At 36.1% G+C, this 21,615-nt stretch overlaps 1 protein-coding gene across 3 annotated transcripts in view; it reads left to right on the top strand.

Moving 5' to 3' along the window:
• The window catches only part of LOC139982455 (uncharacterized), a 240,401-nt gene that overhangs the window by 39,607 nt on the left and 179,179 nt on the right, over positions 1–21,615 (top strand). The gene's annotated exons all lie outside the window — the stretch shown is intronic.

A 21,615-nucleotide genomic window follows, 5' to 3' on the forward strand; every position in this document is an offset into this window, starting at 1 on the left:
TTTTTTTATTATATGATTTATAATTTAAGCACCAATTAAAAGTTACAATGTAGTTGAAGCTATTAAATTAAATTAAAAGAAACAAAACACGAAAGTTAGAATGAACGATCATAATAATCCTGGTATTTCTCTCACTGCAGATACCAATATCTCAACTAGGTCTGCAATGGTCTTTCAGGAAGGTAGATAAAGGTGATATCGTGCTCCAATCTAGTCTTTGTTTACCAACCCTCTCGACACTGGAGAAGTTATTAGTAAATGCAAGCTCAGCAGAACTTACTGAAGAAGACTTTTTTGGGCTATTGAACTATGGAGTACAGTCTAGGAGATTCAAAACAATTTGGTGAGTACAAGATATTGATATGGAGGAGAACAGATTGACATAAGGTTAACATAAATGTTCCTATGTAGGCCTATAGATAAAACAACTGGTAGAAGACGAAATATATATATATATATATATATATATTAATCATATTTCTACAGGTTTGGTTAAGTGATAACTAAAGTCAACAATTTCACATTTCACATAATGCATTTGAAACAGCCAGGAGAATCATTGCATATGGTGGATAGGACCCTTTCCACTTAGATTCTTTCTAAATGTTAGTCCCAACAACAGGTGATGGTATACCAGTCCTTGTTAGATTTTCCAGATGAAAATATCACCCTAGTTTCGCTCATGAAACAGCAGAATATAATCATCAATTATGAAATGCCGCTACAGTTTATGTACTGTCATTGCAACACATTAAAGGACTGAATAAAAATTCATTTTAATGTTATAAAAAAGGAAGATAAATTATTATTACGACCCTGGCACTCCTTATTTGAATCAACTTTAAATTATCTTGGATGAGAATAGCAATTACACCGATTTTGTTGTAAATCCATCTGCAAAATTATGGAAAATGATACCCATGATTGATTTTTTGTTGGTAAAAGATGGTAGATGTTTAAACAAAACAATATTAATCAAAATACTTCTTCATCCAAAAATGACAGCTGTGACATTTTTACAAAAAAATGTGTACAATTGAATCAGTTATGTTTAATCAGTTAAACAATTATGTGCAAGACAGCTTAACACGGGGTTGCTTATTATAACCGAGCCTCATACCTGTCACGAGGCAGGTACATCATAAATATATATATATATATATATATATATATATATATATATATATATATATATATATATATATATATATATATATATATATATATATATATGTATATATATATATATATATATATATATATATATATATATATATATGTAAGTTTGTACATTTAAGTGGATGTATTATCATTATATTTGAATAGTGAAATTGCCTAAATTTATCACAATAAAAATAGGAAACAGAGAGAAAAGAAGGATACAAAATCAGCCAAGGAATCTTTTAAAATATGATCAACCTTACTGTTTCCTGCCAGCTACAGTATGCTTAAAGAAATTAAAATGTTCTGTCATTATATCATTATGTATATGATGTGTAAACTGTATATTATATGAATTAGATACATAAAGTCCATTTTATATTAACACTAAGCTGGCTATGTTTTGTTCAACATTATTCAGAAAAGACTGAGTAACATAAGAAAAAAATCATCATAAGTTCTCAGACGTTATTTTTTCTATATTAGATCAGCAGACGAGTCTCAATTTTAACTTCATTATTTTCTTGTTTTACAGGTTTTACCGATGTAAACTGCCAACATCCATCAGTCCTGAGAGTATACCCCAAACAGCAAGATCAAGGAATATTAAAGGTATTTTGCGGCAGATCATATACTAGGAGTTAATGAAATAAGTGTGAAAAGGGTGCTATTTGCGTGGGCGCTTGGATTTTTTATAGTACGTTTGTGTGTTTAAAAAGGCAGAAGGGAAGGGTGGTGGTGGGGTGTGATGCGGAGGGAAGTGTATTATTGGATAGTGCATAATATACATTATCATATTTTTGATTCACATATACCATTCATTTATATAGCACGTGTAAGGTTAGGGCCTATCCCATTGTGTATGGGTACATGAGATGTTTTTAAGTGTTCCAGTCATTTGTCATTTCTGTCATGAATTTTGGAGTGAAAACTGACTTCCATCTTTAATAATTATGTAGGTGGAAGCAGTACCAATATTATAATGCTGAGGCAATGAACACAGACACGTTACAAAATTTGACTTAAATATTCAAATTTTACTCTAAACTTTCTTCACTATTTTTCTCTATTTTCAATTCAATTTACACTCTACTGCGAATTTCGTCGAAGGCAAACAATAAGGCAAAATGCGGGGGGAGGGGGCATGTATGTCCAAGCAACGATGACTATTCACTGATGATTATTAATAAAACCAACGTGACGTAAGGAACACCTTACTATAAAAATTGCAAAGTATCCTACTACATTTAAAAGGTAGTTAATATATTTATCCCCTTCTGTACGTTTTATTTAACTTGCGTGTTTATTTCTTTTTGGAAAATGAATAAGCCACAAAGAGAGCTGAAGAGAGATATAAAGATCTCATTAACAAAAACAAATAACAATCGAGAATTATTTCAATATTTCAAGCATGGTAGTTTTATTTGTTATTTTAGGTAAGCATAGCAAGTAATATATTAATGTTGTTTTAATTTTCTATCTCTGAAGTTCTTTGGACGGATACAAGCAGCCATCTTGATCTGCAGTCCGGCAAATGGAAACAGGTTGGTGATAAGATGGTAAAAGTATGTAAGGATCAACATGGTCTATGTTTTGTTATTAATATAGCCTATTTAACTGCTAGTGAAAATATCATTGTGCCGAAAAATATCCCATTGAAGCGATGATAACTCTGACACAGTGTGTGTTATGCGGCTTAATCTGTTGCAAACATTTCAAAAATTAAATAAATATTTCAGTAATTTTAGTCCATGCTGGTGAATAGTCAGGTAGGAATATGAATAGAGAGATGGTGTATGGGGGGGGGGACACTGGGTGAGGTTATTAGGTACTATTTGATGGTTCAGGAAACGTAGTATATCCACATGGTCATTGACAGCTTCAAAGAGGGATGAGGTGAGATAAAATAAGTAGTGGAATAAATATGAAATAACAGATATAATGAATCTCAGATGAAGGAAGAGGTGAACAAAAGAAGGTTATCAGTAATGTACCAGATGAAGGGGTAGAGTGCAGACAGACAAGTAAAAATCCGAATTAGAATTTGAAGGACTTTATTCAGAGAGTGTCAGTAGCTAGAGCAGTGAGAGAAAATATAAACATTGTGTAATGTTGGTCATTTTATTGCATAGGACGAAGACATCGTGACTATTACAGAGCTGTGTTCAAATGCTGTCGGTATCGACAACGAAAGCAGTCAGGAATCACAGAAGTCAACCATAGAACTCCTGAAGAAAGCATCCAAGCATGACGTAAGGATACATTGAAGGGATACGGTGAAGTAGAACTAACATATAACAATGTACTCTTTCATATTTTGTTCTCCCCAACTTTCGGTGATTTGCTAGTGAGCCGGTTTATTATTTTTGCCATGAGAATTATGAAATTTAGGACCCTCCTTATTAAAGTTTGATTTGATAAACAAAATAAGAGATTTGAACAAAGATATCGAGGTAAAAAAGAAGAACAGAAAACTGACTATAGTATATTATTGAACGCTAGGGAAATAAAAATTATCCTCTTAGCTACTAAACTATTCGCCATTTCTAAGATTTCTTTCAGATACTTTTAATGGCTGAGGTCCGGTTGGTTTATTGGCTTGTTATGAGACCTAAACAAACAGGAAATTAAAATATAAATATTTATCTGTATGCTTGTATCAAAAAAACATTGTTATTCCAGAAGAGATCTTTATTAGAAGCATTTAAAACCCTAACTCATCCTTTTTGAATACTAATACCTAATTTAACAGATAGTTACTTCATAGAGTAAACGTTAAGACAAAGCCTTGAACATAACAACCAACTACATAATATTTAGTATCAGAGAGAACAATAAATAACTTATAAACCTCAAACCATAACTGCCTAAAACTGTTTATTACCTAATTGAATATTTATCAGGCCCTCACCTGCCCTTCCTTACTCCCAAAGCTCCAATACAACAAGTAATATCACATAGTCTACACAACAAGGAAACTACAGAGCCTTTTGCACTTAAACAACAACATATTACAGTGTTTTTATAACCTAGTAATGTAATGCAAAACTAAATTAAAAGCAACGTAAACTATTTATTTTTATTTTTATAAATATGGTTGTATTTTACTCTGGTTGCCACTTACCCTCAAAAACACTAAACTATTACACCCACTGCCCCACCCCCTAATGTATTTCACTCTGTATAGGCCTAGTATATTGGAAGCAGGACACTTCGCCCAACAACCATTTCGTCAACTGCCATTGCGCCCAACCTAACCATTTCGCCCAACCAGCCTGGTCATTTCGCCAAACCAGCCTGGTCATTTCGCCCAACCATCATGGTAATTTTGCCTAACCTTGATCAAATGTGATACTTCAAAAGGAAACCTTCGGGAATTGTTAACGTTACAGGCTACGAACCGAATATTAAGGAATCTTGAGGATGGATCAGTGTTTCAGGGGTTATAGGTTTGATAGTAAACGTTCGGGAATTGTTAACGTTACGGGATACGAACCGAGTATTAAGGAAACTTGAAGTCGTGGTTAAGTTGATTACATATGAGATTACATATGTGGTTACATTGATAAAGTGGTTACATAGATTAAACATAGTAATTAAATATTACGAACTGGTTTTTATATATATTTTTTCAATTTAATAAGGAAACTTTCGGGAATTGTTAGTCAGTATGATGGATCAGTGTTTTAGGGTTAGGTTTGATATGTTTTTATTAAGACCGATTCCCCTGTGTTTGTAAAATAATATAACTCCCACTGTATGTGTAAACGCCTAAAGTAGTGTAATCCTCCCATTATATCCGAAATAACTGCTCAGACTCCGATCGAGCGGACCTCACCTTTTTATTTACCTATTACGAAGTAACCTTACCCAAAATAAATCAACTTGAACTAGTGGAATAGAACAAGTAATATTATTCCTACTGAATATTAGTAAAAATAAGGTTGGGCGGAATGACCAACACGGTTGGGCAAAACGACCATGATGGTTGGGCGAAATTACCAACACGGTTGGGCAAAATTACCATGATGGTTGGGCGAAATGACAATGTTGGTTGGGCGAAATGACTATGATCGTTGGGCGAAATGACCATGCTGGTTGGGCGAAATGGCAGTTGTGCGAAATTGTTGTTGGGCGAAGTGACTAGAAAGCAGTATATTAGCTCTACACTGACCCCCTAAAAACGGGAAGAAATATTGCAACCCATAATACAAAATTCAACACACCTGTTACACCCCATTAAAACGAAACATGTCTTTATTTATAGTGTATTATTCTATTAAGTTCTATTTATTATTATTTTGTCCCCGCAGTTTCCCATTCCTAGTCAGGGTTTATCCTGTATTTAGTATTCTATTACAGTTTTTGTTACTAGAATTAGTTTCAATTGAACCGTAAATCAACTCATACCACCAACATAATATGTAATCCCCTCCCCCACTCCTCTCGCCTTTACCTTTTCCCTGAACACACTGCACACCCTCCTGTTCCCGTTTACATCAATATCATAACGCTGTGTCTCTTTACAGTAAAGTAATATATTAGTGTTACTGTTCACTCTAAAAACTAAAAACACCCCAACCTCCCCTTTTATACCAATTTGAAAATAAAACTGACCCCATTATTACCCCTTCCAACCCTAGAACCATTAATCCTTCATTAGTTATAAAAGAAAGGAAAAGTTAACTCATAAACATTATTGTAAAATACTCCAAGATATTTATGATATGAAGATATAATTATTCATATTATATTGATTATTTACTTTGCTTCAGATTCCTATATGCTTTGTGGGTCTACTCCAGTCCTTTAACAAGGTTAATGAAGATGATATTACTCTCTACTCTGGTCTCTCTCTACCAATCCTAACATCAATAAAGCTGATGAGCATTTACACAGAGAGAGGGAGAGAAATGAATAATCAAGAAGTTAATGGAATATTAAACTATGTACAACACTCTCAGAGATTCGAGCAACTGCAGTAAGTATAATTATTAAATATGTTAATAATATTAGTAATTGATACAGTAAATAAATAATGATAATGATATTAACAAGATATGAATGATTAATATAGTTAATATAGTTAATATATAATCATTACTGAAGGTTTATTGATAGTGTTGGATAGTTGTAGAAGAAAAACAAATAAATGCAAAAGAAATTGAATAGAGAATTAAAGTAACAATAGAAGAACAGTCATTAGATGAGGAATATGATTAATGGAAGAGTTAAATAGAAACAAAATGAGACAGATAAACACATTTACACAAATAAATATAAAAGATTGACTTGTATTGCAGTAAGAATGATAACAAATATATCTAGCGTGAGAGGGAAAGACATTAGTTTAAATGGTTTATAATAATTATTAATAAAATTGTCTCAGGAATCTAAGAGAGGTATGGATCAAAGTAAATAAGAACATGTTTGTATGTAGCTTCATTTTTAGCTGAAAAACTTGACAACATCAACAGTGAAAGAAATTATTTACCGTAATCAGTTAAGAAGCTGAATAAATAAGTTTTGTTTTAAGACAATAAAATCTACTAACAATTTGCATGTCTTGAAGAAATGAATCAAATACGGAAGTATATACATAACCTCCACCAGGTTCCTCTTCCACACCCCTAGTCCTTTCAAATACCATTCCCTAAGTATTCAAATTATTCCAATGTGAATTTCGCATCCAATGCTATAACAACTATATATCGAACCTAATACCAAGCCCACCTACGCACTGTTGTTCCTACTACCTGCGAACTTATGTATAGATTACGCAATTATATATACCCTCTCTCACACACCTCCCTCACCCTTCAAATGTTATTTCCCTGATCTTGTTTAATGTGTCCTATATGCTGTTTAGTATCCACGCCCAGCGCATCACACCTGTACATTTCCTTAACACCACCTCTTGCAAATGATCCTTCTGCTGTTGGGTTGCTTGAAAACATCATCTTCCCTCTTGAGTGCTAAACCACAAGTCCAACCATCTATTTTAACCCCCCGCACCCGCCACCACCCACCCCTCGCCACAGGGACATTTCCATTGGCTCCTTTATTTGTTTTAATACATGTTCTCACCAGGCCAACCCTCCGCTTCCAAAGCTACCACCCCCCTCTCCGCACCCGCCCCCAGCACCATCCACCCCTCGGCGCACGTACTGTTCCATTTCTCCTATATTTGTTTTAATCCATGTTTTCATCATATTGACAATTTAAAACAGATAACGTAATTCGATATCGTACATACCCAACAGTTAGTACACATTCATCATGTATCTGTACAGTTAACTATTTCTACGCTTCTCTACTCGGATAGTTCACACACATTTGCAATGATAATATTCTATTGAACTTCTTTCATCATTTTCTCGCTAAAGATGTACAGCAATATTTACCCTCTACAGACATTTTCAATAAGTTAACGTTTTCTTTGTTCAACACCTGTCAATCAAATACTTAAACAATGCAATGGCAAGAAGTTGTATTCAATAAAAGAGACATGCTCTCCAATAAATGGAAATTGTATTCAATAAAAGATACGCGCGTGTCCTATAAATAATACCTGGTATCTACAAACAAACAGGTACCTGGAGGTTGCTATGGATACGCCTAGACTCTGTCTGGACTTGTTGGTCGGCCTGGCACGTAGATTGTTTTCAATGATTTTTACTTTCTTTTGGTGAAGTAATAAGTTGTTATCTAATATGATATGAAATGAAGAGCGTAAGCATGCGAAAAAAAACAAGTATTTTGAAGGTAAAATTTCTAATAAGACATCCAAACGAGCATTATATTAAAAACTGTTGGTGTTTAAGTAAGTGAGGGTGAGCATTGTACTTGAAAATTAGACAAAACAAAATCCCCCAAAATAAAGAATGCAAAGACCAATTTTTTTAGGAGACATGTGTTATGTTTATGTGTTATGAAAGCTAATGATAGTGGGAGTTGGAAATGTATAACTGGAGGACAGGGCAAGGAGAGTGAGGGTGTGTGTGTGTTTTTTTTTCTGTTTTTTTTTTTTTTTGGGGGGGGGATAGTCCCTACAATGAAAGAATGCCAGGATTATTACAAAGCACTCTAGTGTACAGTTTATACATTTATAACGTGTGTGTGTGCGGTTCAACCTAAACAATAAAGTAAAAAAATCGACATTTTTCCCGAAATGTTACAGAATAGAACTGTCATGCAAACACTATCCATCTAACCAAAATTTCTCAAAGGAAATAGCCACGGTGCCCCTAGTACCCCTCACCTTGCCGGAGGGCATAATATATTTGGTCCCACCCACCATGCCCCCCGTTGTTATTACCAAAATGATTGTTGCTTCCATGGATATAGGTATCGTAGTGTACTGAAGTTCTGGTTAATGTAGATTATGTACGCATCATTTCCAGTCGTTAAATCTTAACATTCAGTATATAAGGCATTGCGGCCTTGTCCGTATTAGCAGTCAAAGTCACCGCCATTATGGTCAAGTATACAAGTGCGTTATTTTGACCGTAATTTAATGTAAAACGTAAATCATCGCCTTTTTATAACGGGTATCATACCTTCAGCTTTAGAATATTTAGATTGTAATATTGCTAACGTTATCCTCCCACCGTTTACCTCTTTAAGCGGCACCTGTTGGTCGATAATTAAAATCAGAAGTAGTTACACTATATAGAGAGAGTGCTTGAATCGTATATCACACTGTACATTTACCTTACATTTATTATTACAATACATCTCTTTCTTCTTCAGTTTCTTTAATTGTCTGCTGCCACCTACTATTACCTCTTCCTCTCTGGTAAACCTGGAAGCAAGGAATGTCAAAGGTACAGTTTAAAGCTCTCATTGATATTCTCGGGGCTTTGGCGAAACTTTAAGGTTAACTAGTTCACACAGTCCAGTCTGGTAGATCACCACTACTTCAATGTCGATGAACTTAGATGGACATAACGTGATCGATTGCTGTATACTTTAAGTGTATTAAATACAGGAGTGTTGTTGAGTAGGTTTATTTAGTAATGAAAAACTGGTTTAATTATTAAGGTTAATGATTGTGATAATTTATCAATCTAGGTGTAAAAAGAGGGTATTAGTAAGAATGTTTAAACCTTCTATTTATTTTTAAGTATTTTTCATGTCACTGAAGGTTCTTTGATTTTGTATTCCTTGCTAAAAGCAAAGGAACCTATGTATTCCGGTTGGTGTGCGTGCGTGTGTGTGTGTGTGTGTGACGCTTTAGCTTGTATGCACGATAACTCAACAAGGGAATAGCCGATCACTACCATACTTGGTGTGTTGGTGGCCCATAGTAACTCGATGAACCCTATTGATTTTGGTGCCGGCAAAGGTCAGTTAGATGCCAACAACCAATATATTAAAAACAGCAATAACTCCCATTGACAGGGGTTTGACATGGTTGATATTTTGGGAGTAGTTGTGAAAGGGGTAAGGGATCGTTTCCAAACATAACGGTAATGTGTTCGAAGGTCAACAAAGGTTAATTATTGATAAAAATCCAATATTTTTGCGATAACTTGAGAACGAAATGTCCGTTAAGGTTGAGAGTTGCTTCAATGTAATCCAATTGTCAACCCGCATATGGGTGACCCTTGACCTTAATTCGACTTGTGGTGACCTTTAGGTGTTTTGGGAATTTTACCAGTTTTGATGCTATTTTCAGATGTCAAAGGTACCTTCTGATCATAAATGTCAATAGGTTGACCCCGTGTGACCTTTTTGTGTGAAGTTATATGGGGTCAAGGTTTTTTGGTTGGAGTAAGGATGGCTGTACAGACTTGTCGTTTTGCTTCTTTTTTTTGGAATTAGGAGATAAAACTATATCTGAAACCAAGGTCAAAGGTCACATTTGAAAAATATGTGCTTATTTTGGGAGGAAACGGGCAAAAAAAAGGTTTGGTTTTGATGCTAGATTTGGATATTAAAGATACCTTCCGATCAAAAAAGTCAATTGGTTGACACCCGGTGAGCTTTTTGTGTTTAGTTGTACGAGGTCAAAGTTAATTTCCATACATTTAATGCAATAGCTCCCAGTTCCAAAGTGGCACGGTTGATATTTTTGGACAAGTTGCAAATGGAGTAAGGGAATATTTTTAAACTTAATGGTCTTGTGATCCGAGGTCACCAAAGGTCAATTGATGATAAAAAACTAGTACTTTTGGGGGAGAAAATGGGCAAAGATTTTTTTTTTTTTTAAATTTTATTGTTTGATGCTATATTCACGTCTCACCGATCAAAAATGTCAATAAGTTGACCCAAGGTGACCTTTGTGTGCTAAGTTATATGAGCTTAAAGTAAATCTTCGGACTTTTTTTGCAATAACTCCCAGTGCCAAGGTGTGACATGGTTGATATTTTGGGACAAGTTGCGAATGGTATAGGGAAATATTTTTAAACTTAAAGGTCATGTGATCCGAGGTCACCAAAGATCAATTAATAATTAAAAAAAACTAGTATTTTTGCGATAACTTGAGAACAAATTGTCCGTTACGGTTGGGAGTTGCTTCTATGTAATCCAATTGCCGACCCGCATCTTGGTGACCCTTGACCTCAATTTGACCTCCAGCGACCTTTACGTGTTTTGGGGATTTTTACAGTTTCGATGCTATTTTCAGATGATAAAGGTACCTTCTGATCATAAATGCCAATAGGGTGACTCCCGTGTGACCTTCCTATGCGAAGTTATACAAGTCAAAGTTAAAAATATTAATTGCAATAACTTGGCTACTATTCATTGAAATTTCGTCAAACTTGGTATGATGATAATGGTAGTTAGTCTTCACACACTGATGTGTGTTTGCAATTGATATCAGGGCGTAGCATTACTTTGGCAACAAAAGTTTGTGTGCATAAATTGCTGTTGTTGTATCAGGGCTTTGTTAGAAATTTCCCTATGAATGGAACTAATGAACAGCAGCAAGGAACCAGGAAATGTTTTCATTCTGTTTTTTTTTTCAATTGATGCTTCAATTCGGAACTGTTTTGATGAATATCTTGTTAGTTGATTAGTTAGTTGATTAATTAATAAAAATGTATTTGCAACATCATAAGATTTTACTGTACACTGTTAATGAGCGTGTGGTCATGACGTCATGGTAATATTAATCATCAGTTAAAACCTCTGGGCGCTTCACTACCTTCCATATAATTCAAAGCAGTAGCTCCAACATTAGGACAGTAGCTACACATTTCTTCAAAAATCTTCAGATAAGTAACATGGAAAAAGACAATCAATAACTTAAGCGATACTATTGTGCAGTTGGGCACATAGGCCTACTTGAATAAAATGTATTTCTTCGTCTCAAAATGAAACAAGTTGTTTGTTAATGCAGCTGGCCTGTAAATTAAGCAGCAGACTCCATTGAGCACAAAATAAGAGATATTTTTACATATATATATATATATATATATATATATATATATATATATATAGGTAAATGTGTTGCATTAAAAGATACCTGGAAACTTGATATTGATCCTAAACGGTTATCACTTCGGGTCTACCTGAACATTTGTATCAAGTGAAGCTGTCCGTCACCGAGTATAGAAAATGAATGTTTTCTTTTCTAGGCGTAAGTTGTTGACCGTAATAATGAAATGATTACGCTCATGGCCAGCTTATAGCTAATATTTACTTGATTTTGTTCAGACGAAGCATAAACAGCCAAAAGTTGCCTGCGTTGCCCCAATGATGGGGGTACACATCTGTAGTTGGTAATATGGAACAATCTGGATATACTAAACTTGAAATGCTGAGGTTGTTTTCGTTACAAATAGGGAGGGGGATGGATGGGCGGGCTAGGACCTTTAATTTGTTATTTAGAAAAGGTCAGTCCTGAATTTGTGTGTATATATATATATATATATATATATATATATATATATATATATATATATATATATATAATATATATATATATATATATATATATATATATATATATATATATATCCAGTTCTTGGGTCATCAAAATGAAAAATAATTTTAAGTAGACTGCCCAAAAAGGATACCAAGATCAATTACGGGGAGGGGGAGGGTGTCTTATCACTAATGTGGTAAAGCAGCCTGTTGGTTTCTAGGATACGGAATTACATTTTTAAAATTTTCGTTGAGCAAGCTTACTTTAACTTGTACCATAATTTGGTTTGTAGTTGATTTGATTATATGATTTGTAGCTTTTCCAGGTTAAATTTCTACGTAGATCAATAATAACAGGAAATTGACAAACAGACTGATGGTTTTGATGACCTATTTTTGAAATTTTACCTTTAAATTGAAAACCCCAAAATACCCTTTAAACTTTATTGGCGTTATGTCTCTGATTATGACATCGTATTTAATAGAATAGCTATTAGTTATCAAACTATTGATAATAGTTTCAAATATTACATATCATAGAACATGTGTCAGGTTCGGAAGGACGAGAAGGTAGTATACGCTCCATCTTTTGTGTTATGCATTATGTGAGGGTAACTGTAAATGTCAAATATTCTCTTTGTTTACGAATAGGAGGGGCTGCAGAGGATGGTGTGGGGAGGGGTCAGGGTCCCAAAGGTAACTAAAAATTCCCAGTTTTGCAATTATCCATGCATGGTCAAGTTACAATATTCCCTATATTCTTCTGTTTCAACCATTTTATAGTTCTATGGGCTCCATACGAACATAATGAACGCGAGTATGTTCTGAATCTTCAGTCTGGTCGCTGGCTTCTGCTCAAAGATCCTGAATCATTTTTTCCTGTAAGTAATGCGTGTGAGTTATAATAACCTTTACCTATTTACTTTAGGTAAAATCATAAGTCTGTCGTAGACAGTTTAAAATAAATGTGTCTCTGCCTAAATTCATCCTTTAGTATGCATTATAGTTGTTGCCATCCCTTTGCCTTCAACACTAAAGCGTAAACAATTTCCAGACGGAGTGCAGATATACAATCCTGTTGCTCTTCGTGAGTGTGGTGTTATTGGTTTAAGGTTTCAGAAGTTGACTTCAAGGCGTTAAATTTCGAAATCATACAGATGCTACTCCAACTATTAGATATTTTCTTCATAAACCTACCGCACCCTCCCCTACCCTTGCTTTTGGTCACACATCGGGCAGATTTACAAATATGATATTCCGAGTTTAAATTTCGCTTTAAATTACAAAAATTCCCTGTTCCTTGAATTCGGGATAGAAGTGAACTCTAAAGACAGTTTTAAAAATATATAATGATGTATGTTTTACAGTTTTTTTTTTCATTTGAATATATATTGTCTTACCAGAAGTTCATAATATTTCTAGGTATATCCTGCAGTAAATCGTAAAGATCATATTATATCATACTATATTATAGTTAACATTGTAAATTCCTCTTTGTCATGACCAAGTTCCTTCCCGTCTTCTGCTTTAAATATCAAACCAAAGTTATAACAAAATGATAATTAAACATTAAATGGTTGCAAGCGCTGCCAGCGTAAAGTACAGAAGAGCTAGCTATAAACATGACGTCATTAAAAGAATGACAACTAGAAAACTTCATGCCAAAGAAATTATAGAACGAAAGTCCTAAAAACCACTGAAGTATTTGCTTTATTATGATTTCTTCCGTCATATTAAAACTCCATATTTTAAAATATTTATGTTACACATATCGACTTTTGTTGATAAATGTCTATAGTGAGGTGAGGCAAGGCTACAGTAAGTAACCAAACAACAGAAATATCCATTGAACACGTGGCTGTACTAGGGGGGGGGTGCGCTGGTGTGAACCCCTTCCCCATATATACACTTATATATTCATATTCATTGAACATATGGCTGTAGCTAGAAGGGGATGTGCCGGTGGGCACTACCCCACCCCTCCCTTTCTCTCCCATTCACCAATGTTTTCGGCAAAATGATTTACCAGTCAGCCAAATGAAGGAAGTAGAAAACAGAGGAAATAAGAGAAGAAAAGAAGAGAAGAGAAGAAATTACAGAGAATAAAGAAAGGAGGGAGAAAAGAGAGACAGTAGATACTAAGTGGGGGTGGCCCGGCCCTTGAACTAGTAAATAGGTTGCCATGTCACATCCCTCCCCCTTAAAAAAGTAATAATAATAATATTAAAAAAAATAAGAAAAAAATAACATTAATGTGTGATGCTAATAGTGGCTATCTATAAACGATGGGAGGTTTGTTTTAGTCGTTGTTGTTGTTTATGCCAGTCTTAATCGTCTTCTAAAATTTATTTTTGAACAACAAAAACTAAGAAACATTGACTGAAGAATGAGAAATCCTAAACAAATATGAGCATTTCAACGTTTTGCTAAAGCATCATTTTGCATCCAAGCCACCTAACATTACAACAATATCTCCCCGTATACCCCTACGTCAGGGCAACATCCCCTACTCAAGGTGACTAGGGAAGGATCCGCCCGGGGCTCCAACTATACTAATTACGCCACTGAAGAGAGAGAGAGAAGGAGAACGAGAAAGACGAAAGATAGGGTGCGTGGTGCAGGAAGGGGAAGGGATTGGAATGCGTATGTAGACAACTCCCTATTGCATTTAAAACTGATATGCAACATATACTACAGGTCGAAGTTTAGTCCCATGTTAGCACAGACATACCGTAAACATCAGCATTTAAATGAGTATGGACTCCAACTAGGGGACCTTCAGCGGACACCTACACACTGGACCCCAATCCGTTTAACTCACACTTTGTTTATCAACATATCCTACCGGTATTTTCATCTTTAGTCTCCAAAACATGCCCTCCCCTCTCCCTATGTATAATGCTCTGGCCTCGCACCTGATTAAATATCATTTTCCTTAACAACTTTTTTATGCTTTATTTACAGAAGTTGAAAATTGGGAAAGATCTGACGGATGCTGATTATGCAAATGAGGTAAGACACAGAATATTCGTAAGATTTGAAAATGTGTGTGTATGTGTGTGAGGGGGCGTGTGTCTGGGGTGGGTGTAGAGATGAATGAGGCTCTACAAGATCTCATTGGTATTCGATTCTTTTCGGTTTGATTGGTCAGGTTTAAGAAATGTGTGTAACCAATAACAAAGGCCTATTAAACGCATTATGAGTGCATCATTGTCACTAAACAGCTAAACAGTATATTTCTACATATTTATTTGAATATTCTGGCGTTGGTGTAGGTTGCGACAACAGGTGCTTTTAACGAAAATCAGTGCATCTCATATTATGTCTCACTTTTACCTAAAGGAAATTTGCAAGTGATGCCATACCTTGAAACAATTCGCTCCGTAAATGCATCTTTACACGAGAGTTAATCATGATACCTTTTGGTTCCTTGCTTTAGCAAAAGGAACATATATAGTCAACTTGGCGCGTCTGTGCGTGTATGTATGTGTGTCTGTGACACTTCCTTGGGTACACTGTAACTAACAAAGAAAGTTGAACTTAACTCAAACTTGGAATATAGATCCGTCATAGAAAGAAGGTGTACCTATTGTTTCTGGTGCCTGTAAAGGTCACCAAAGTTCAGTTGAGGCTAAAAACCAAATTAATAAACAAAAGCAATAACTCTCATTGGCAGGGTCTGACATGGTTGAATGGGTTAAGGGGGTATTTCAAAACATAACGGTTATGTAATCCAAGGTCAATTAGGGTTAGTTGGCGCGAAGTGCCTAAACAATTTTGGCCGAAAATGCCTCTCAGGTCGCTGGAAATGGCACTTCCCAGGAATACAAATAGGAGAAATACTAGCGAAATCATAAATACCCCAAAAAATAAGGTCAGGGAGAAGAGCGCCTCCCTCCGTCCCGTGTTTTGTTTTTTAGTATAAAAGTACTTATAGGATGATCATACAGACTCGTTTTTTTTTTATATTAGACTGTCACACTACATCTGACTAGGAGGTCAAAAGGTTGAGGGTCAAATATTACAAATATACTTATTTTCAGAGATATGGGGCAAAGAAAAAGGGTCAATATGTCTATTACATGATAAAGCTTTGTATGCTCTATAGATGAAACCAACCCCCGCCTTAATATGACACCTGATTCTCAAGTTATGAGTGGCCAAAAGTTTTTTGATAACGTTACAGCTATTAACATTATTTAGGACAGGGTGCATATCACGTTAAAATTGGACACCTGGTATTCAACAGGTTCTCAAAAGGACCAACGGTTGATTTGTGATATTTTTAAGAACAGTATTGTGTGTACATCCAAATAAAATTTTGGGGACAGTTCTGCTCCCTTGTAAATATATACTCTTAAGCAAGGAACCATACTGCCCTTGAGCTCTTGCTATATAATCCTACAAAACATCTCCACTTTGTGGTCTCTAATGCTATATAATAAAGCTCACACTATTAACACATAATAGAATCACAATCATTATTTTCCCAATATTTACACTTTTTATTTTTTCGTTTTACTAAGGTCGAAGCCTTCCGGACACGCTACAGGTAGGCCTTTATCAACACTCACCAGTTTTGGTCATAAACTAGACAGAAACCTCTTTTTCTTCTCTTCTTCTTCAGCCGTTGTCGATTCACTGCTGAATGAAGGCCTCAGCATGATATCTCCAACTCTCTCTCTCTCCCTTGAATGTGTGTACCGATTGGTTTCATTCCAGAATTTCTGTATTTCATGTCTCCATCTCTTTCTTTGCCTGCCTCTGTTCCATTTTCCCTTCAAGCGGTGTCCATACAGTGGTTAGCGTGCTTCATCTTCCATCTCCCCTTCTAGTGACATGGCCGGCCCATGTCCATTTACGGTGTTTGATTAATTCCATTATATCCAGACCTCTGCCTGTTCCCTTCTTGGTTTTGTGATCTTTGTATGTTATGTTAAGCATACTCCTCTCCATTTACGGTGTTTGATTAATTCCATTATGTCCAGAACCTCTGCCTGTTCCCTTCTTGGTTTTGTGATCTTTGTATGTTATGTTAAGCATACTCATCTCCATGTTATGTTGTGCGGCTGCTAACTTTCTTTCCATTTCAATTGTTAGTGTCCATGATTCTGATGCATATGTCATTGATGGGAGAATGCATTGGTCATACACTTTCCTTTTTAAGCATAACGGTAGATTGCCCTTCATGATGTGGCTGTATCTGCCAAATGCTTGCTACCCTGATTTGATCCTCCTCCTTATTTCATTATCTTGATTCCTTTCGGTGATAGTGAACCTTTGTCCCAGTTAAATGTAGTCAGAAACATGTTCCAATTCTGTTCCATTAATGATGATTGGTTTGTGTTTAACTGATTGGTCTGCCATTACTTTGGTCTTCTTCATATTCATTTTCAGTCCTCTTTTTCTGCTAGCTATGTCCAAGTCCTGTAACATGCTGTCCATTTCGTTGAAGTTGTTAGCTATGATTGATATATCTTCAGCAAAACAGAGATGATTGAACTTCTCCCCATTAACATTGATACCTTTATCTTCCCAAGTGATGTCTTTGAAGATGTGTTCTACGAATGCTGTAAAGAGCTTTGGAGATATGATATCTCCCTGCCTCACTCCTTTCCGTATTGGTATTATGTTGCTTTCTTTGTTTAACTTAGTAGTTGTGCTGCCAGTATAGATGTCTTTGATTACTTTGATGTAGTTAGGGTTGATGTCTTGCTCTTTCAGTGCCTCGAGAACTGCCCAGGTTTCAACGAAATCGAAAGCTTTCTCATAGTCCACGAAGGCGACACATACAGGTATATTGAACTCCTGATATTTTTTCTTAAGTTAGATGTGATCTATTGTTGGGATTTTTTTCTGAATCCCGCCTGCTCCCTTGGTTGGTTGTCGTCTAGAAAGTCTTTCCAGTCTGTTTTTCAGAATCTTCGTATAAAGCTTGTATATATTGAATAGGAGGCTAATGGGCCGGTAGTTGTTCAAGTCCCCTTTGTCTCCTTTTTTGTGCAATATTATCATGTTGGCATCTTTCCACTTTTGAGACACCTTCCCTTGTTGAAGAAAAACTGTGAAGAGTATTGCCAGTTCCTTATAACTGCATCCCCTGCTTCTTTTAGTGTTTCCATCATTATGTTGTCCTGTCCAGGGGGCTTGCCCCGTTTCATTTGGCTTAAAGCATATTCTACTTCCCAGCATTAAACTGTGGGTACTTTCTCCTGAGAATCATCTAAATCTCCGATTTGCTTATTGCTTTGGCATAGTTCTTTAGAATTTCTTTATTTTCCGCAGAATATCATCCTGGTATGTTACTTCCTGCCTATTTGAGTCCAGAAGTTTATTGACTTTCTTTGTTCCCTGGCCAAGCTTCTTGTTGGTTTTCTTAATACTCCTGTTGTTTTCTATTTTGTCATGTATCATTTTGGTGTTGTAGTTTCTGACATCCTCACGTATCTTCTTCCTGATAGTATTGCAGGTTTCCCTGCACTCTATGTTGTCAGTACCTTGACTGTCTATCTTCATTTGTCTACGTTTGCCAATCAGTTTCCTTGTGCTGTCTGATAGTTTTCTAAATATGTCTTTGGTTTTCCTGCCTACTACATTGAGTGAAGTTTCTTGAATGATGTTTATTGTCTCTTGGTTCCATGTGTCGAGATCTTGCTCTCTCCACTCGTCGTTAAGTGTACCAAACTTGTTTGCTAGTTCCAGTTGGAATTCATGGTTTCTTTATGTGAGTTGTCTAGGTGAATGTTGCTATACTTTGGTCTAAGTAGCTTCTTTCTCTCTAACTTAGTGCTGATTTGGAACTTCCCCATTACCATTCTGTGGTCGCTGCCTATGTTGACTTTCTTGAGAACATTTACGTCCTTGACAATGTTTACATCTGATGAAAGGATAAAATCAATTTCATTCTTTTTGGCTCTATCTGGATTTATCCAAGTCCACTTCCTGTTTGCTCTTTTCTTGAAAAATGTATTCAGGATTTTTAACTTGCTGCTGATGGCAATTTCGACTAGTCTGTCTCTCCTGTCATTGTGCTGTCCATGTCCTAAATTTCCAATCACTGATTCTTCACCATTTTCCTTCTTTCCGACCTTTGAATGTACATCTCCCATCATTTCAGTAAAGTGTCTCTTTTTGTTTTGAAGCAGCTCATTGATTTCCTCATACAGTTTCTCTACCTCTCCATCATCATAACTGCTAGTGGGTGCATATACTTCAATGATTTTGAGACTGTATATTTTATTTATCTTGATAGTGAGCTGTGCCAGTCGTTCATTGACTCGTTTGAATTCCGTTGCACTTCCTGCCAGACTTTTATGAACTAGAAATCCTACTCCTGCCTAACTGTTATCCTTCTTCCCCATATGGAATAGATGGTGGCCACTTTTTAGCTGTTCAAGTTGTTCTCCTCTTCTCCGAACTTCACTGAGACCAATGACATCCCACTTCAACTCTTCTAGCTTTTGTTCCAACTCTATCAGTCTATCTTCACCCAGTAGCGTTCTGATATTGTAAGTTCCTACGTTCAGGTTCCATTGGTGGCCTGACCTTACCCAGAGATTCTTCGCACCCACTGCTCCTTTCCTGACTGAACCGCCACCTTGGTCCAATGATGCAGAGCTGCTGGGCACTGGGGGCCGTAGTAATGAAGACTTTGAAGACGGGTTGGAAGAGATAAGGGTTGCTGGATGGCCGCTGTTGGCTCTTAACTTAGCCAACTCCCTTAATTAAGACAAATCTTGTTTTTAGTTCTATCAGGGTGTCCAACCACCCTCCTCACTAGTCTAGATGAAGATAACTAGTGGGGTTGCCGGTTTAGCCACCGACGGCCCGACCCTGAAACAGGTAGTACTGGCTTACAGTTTACTAGTAGCAGGTAGTAGTAAATGACCTGACCTGACCAGAAACCTCAGTCCCCATATTATTAATAACGTTACATTGAAATGAATTATAGAGCTGTTATGTTCAACAAAATCTTCGATCCATATTTTTGGAACGATTTAAGTTTCAGACTCTTAATGGATCCATTCATTTTGTGTCCAGATTTAATTGTGATTAGACTGTTATGTACAATAATGAATCCGAAAACTACAATGTGCAATGATGAAAGCGATTTGAATTGTAAACAAATAAAGTTTGATATTATTCATAATGAAAGTAAATTTCAGAGAATCCTTGTTTGTTCTTCGACCAATTACTCATAATTCATCAACTTTGAATAAACTAAAAATACCTGCTAGTGAAAATCACCTGTTACAATGTTTTGTTTTAAAGTGTCCATGACACGAAAATTTCAACGTCCTCTCTTTTTGGGATCCATCTCAGCATGCTTTCTAGAACATATATCAACCATTCTGCTAGTTAAAAATTTGATTTTTTCCATTCGAAAATTGAGATTTAATCTACCCTCTTCGGGCTTGAAAAGCTCGTTCGGCTGAACATTTTCCTAATCTGATGACGTCATATGACGTCATGTTATGAACTCATTTGGCTCTCGCTGATTCCTCCAAACACATATCATACTTATAGTACTAGAAGTGAACATAAATACACAAAACAATCGATAACAAGTCGGCGCGAAATCAGATCGAAATTTCCCGTGGAATGTCAGATTTATAACCAAATGGGCAACCGAAGTTCAAAGTGATAGTGGTTCTTCACCACGCAGTGAAATTGGGCTATTATTAGAATGCCCTTTCTCATATTCGAAGCAGAGTGTGAAGGCGATAATCACGCCAATATTGAACCGAACGTTGAGGGTGGGCTTTAGGTGTTAGAACCGTATCAGTTCGAGCCTGTTAAACGAGCCGTAATTGAAGCTCCACAACATATTGAAGAACAAACCCGTTCGGAACTATTGCAAGGATTATACAACGTAGTAAAAAATTATTAACGAGGCATTTAAAAACAAAATCCAGTCCATTTTGTGTATGTGTTGCTGAAATTCGCGGAACCCCCTAAACCGTATTGTTCGTTGTGTTACGGTGACGTACAACCCATATGTACATTATTTTCGCTATGTATTCATATGCATGTACAAGGATCGCCACTTGCCCATGGGAGGTTTCCTGTTTTCCAATCTGGTCTTCAGAGTTTTTAATGTGGAATACTTAACAAAAAACGACTCGCTTATATCGACCCGTTAAAGCCCATTTGTTTTATTTCATAAAAAAAAGGAGGGATTGTAGTTTGCTTCCGTAAAGTGTTCGCTGCATACAGAGCTGTATACTGGCTAAGGCCAGTGAATTGGCGCTGGTGTCGTGCACTACCTTGGTCATAATCGCCGTGTTTTTTTTTTCGTCTTTCGGCCATCGATGAAGGCTAATTGCATGGGTTATGATATTTGTGCAGTCCCCAACAACACATCGGACCAGCATTTCTCTCGGATATTTCACAACATGTTGTAAAACAAACTAAAAATTTCTAGCGATATAGCGTAATACAGTGGTTGTTCTCTCAATGTAGATGTGCGTGTATGTGTGACGGTTAGATCGTCGAGCATCCGATACCTGCCTGGACTTGGCACTTGCGTTCCTAACATGACGTCATCATTGTATTGTATTGAAATCGCATTTTCAGATA

This window comes from Apostichopus japonicus, chromosome 16, assembly GCF_037975245.1.
Source record: "Apostichopus japonicus isolate 1M-3 chromosome 16, ASM3797524v1, whole genome shotgun sequence".
NCBI lineage: Eukaryota > Metazoa > Echinodermata > Holothuroidea > Aspidochirotida > Stichopodidae > Apostichopus > Apostichopus japonicus.